At 36.1% G+C, this 2,712-nt stretch overlaps 1 protein-coding gene across 9 annotated transcripts in view; it reads left to right on the top strand.

Moving 5' to 3' along the window:
- LOC106881484 (nesprin-1) overlaps window positions 1-2,712 on the top strand; it is an 811,219-nt gene that overhangs the window by 740,380 nt on the left and 68,127 nt on the right. The gene's annotated exons all lie outside the window — the stretch shown is intronic.

The raw sequence follows: 2,712 nt of genomic DNA, 5'->3' as shown, positions 1-2,712 counted from the left end.
GAGAGAGAGAGAGAGAGAGAGGAAGTGATACATGTATAGTGTTCTCACACTTTCTCTGTGTCTACCTAATTATCTTGTTCATTTTCTCTTCTCTCTTTCTCTGCAGTTCACTGCCTTCGCGCGTGTGTGTGTGTCTGTGTGTGTGTGTGTGTGTGCGCGCGCGTGCGCGTGTGTGCGCGCGTGCGTGCGTGCGTGCGTGTGTGTGTTGTTACTCTTGTTAGTTTTGAGATCTTTTATATTATTATGTTATTTCTTTTATTATTTTATATTATATTATTTCTCGAATGTCATACTTTTGGTTCATTAAAAGAAATTAGATCACACAGCTGTGTGATTATATGTCTCTGTGTGTGTATGTAGGTATGTATGTATGTGTTTATATGCATGGATGTTTCTACCTGTGTGAATGCGTGTTTATGTGTGTGTTTGCATGCATGGATGCATGTGTGTGTGTGTGTATCTGTGTCAGGTTATTTTTATTATAAAAATAAATGAAGTTTCTTTCTAATTTAACTCAACACCATCCCAAAAACATGAATTTCTGGAAAAAAAATCTTATCTCTCACTTTCTTCCTCCCCCTCTCTCTCTCTTACTCTGTGTGTGTGTGTATGTGTATGCGTATGTGTGTGTGTGTGTGTATTTCTCTTTCTATCTCATTCACTCTCTACCACACACACACACACACACACACACATAATTTCACTCATATTCACTGTGCATCGTATATAAAAACAATACACATATACACAATTCTTATGTATTTGTGTGTGTGTATGCGTGTATATGCATGTGCGTGTGTGTGTGTGTATGTGTACTGTTAGGTATCGTAGTATGATTTTGCCTGAAATGAAAAGTTGTTTAACCCTAAGTTAGTCTCGTATGAGCCAACCTATGATCAAAAATAAGTTCTAGCCATGACCATCATACCTTTTTAGTATATTTAGGACTATATTATATAAAATGTCTTTCCTTTTCTAAGATGGTAAGGGGTGATTGAAGATAATTTCATTGGTATTTCTAGCAATTTGAGCAACCACTTAGAGGCTCTACCTCTGGCTTATGTAATATAATGCTTAGTGCAGAGGTGTGTGTTGAAACAGAGAGAGAGAGACTTAGAGAGAGTATCAGAATAGGAGAGATAATGTTTTATAAATAGAGGTAAGAGTCTGAGTACAATATGTGCATGTGAGTGAATGTATATGTGTGAGTATGTGAATATACATACATATATGTGTGTGTGTGTGTGTGTGTACCATTCACCTGCTTGAAAAGCATAATGCTTATATGTTTAGAAGATAGATGAGTGGCAGGAGGAGGAGAGTGATGGAGCATCTTATAGTATTTGGCTATATCCCTTTACAATCTGAGTTCAAATTCAATCAGAATCACCCCTTTATATTTTTTCTCTCCGGGGCCAGAATAAAAACAAAATGTATTGGTAACCGAGTGCATTCCACCAATCAACAAATGTTTGGCTATGAGCCAAAGTATAAAGCTATATTTATGTGTTTTTAAGGAATCATTATAGTGGATGTGTTTGTTTGTGTGTGTATGTGTGCACACGTGTGTTTGTGTGTGTGTGTGTGTGTGTGTGTGCGTGCGCATCTGTGTATAATATAAAATATTGTGGATGTCAGTATGTTAGTTGGTGCAGCTGGTTAGACCCACCCACCCAAGATTAACTGTTGATTGAGTAGATCTATGATCCAAAGCATTCTGGCCATGACCATTCATATTGATTTCAGAATAATGATGGAGAATATAGGACGCATAGGATAATGTTGGTCACGATGCAATATGTATCCTTCTTTTAAAGATGGTTAAGTGTGATTTGAGGCAGATTTGGCTGCTTTTTTTTATTTAGCTAACCAAACAACCTTGTATCTTTCATGGCTCACTATCCTCACTTTCTCACTCTGTCTCTGTGTGTGAATGTGTGAATGTATTTGTGTGTGCTACTGATGTGTTAACTGAAAAACACATGCATATACAAAAGATTGGGTGGGGCTAACCCGCTTTATAGTAAACTTTAGCTTGTATGTGTTTGCGTGTGCATGTGTGTATGTATGTATATATGTATGTGTGTATGGATATATGTGTATATGTATGTATATATGTGTGTATGTATGCACGCATGTAGCATGTACGTATGTGTAGTCACACCTGAATTCCAGTTTCTCTTAATTGTTACTGAAGTACATATCTGAACACATATACATATATTCAGAGTTACAACTATAATTACACACATATACACAGTAGTGTACACCCACACACACTGTCAGTTTCCTATTTATGTATGTGTGTTACTTTCACTTATGGGTCAACTGAAGGATAAGTTAAGTTTATCAGTAAAGCTGTTGTTTATGTCCTGATGAATCTACCATCACTTTACTACTTCTAGTAGTAATTTTTTAAAACCCACACTAAACAGTCTTGCATTTCCTTTACTCTTTTTTTAAATAAGTAAATTTGCAATCACTTAAACAAATGTTTAAGATTGTCTTACATAAATATTGAGAACTTTTCACTCTGTGTCAAACAATCAGAGCCTCTACATGGCTATTCAAAGTAGTAGACATAGCAGCCAAAATTCTGTATCAAATCGCTCCCTTCCATTTTAAAAGACAAAGAAAGGACACTGGATGTTACAGTCCTAGAAACATTAAGCCCTAAAACACTCAAAGTCTCTACATTTATTCGATACACAA

This window comes from Octopus bimaculoides, chromosome 4 (genome assembly GCF_001194135.2).
Source record: "Octopus bimaculoides isolate UCB-OBI-ISO-001 chromosome 4, ASM119413v2, whole genome shotgun sequence".
NCBI lineage: Eukaryota > Metazoa > Mollusca > Cephalopoda > Octopoda > Octopodidae > Octopus > Octopus bimaculoides.
Note: the sequence above shows the minus strand (reverse complement) of the source record. Positions and strands in the feature narration are given on the sequence as shown.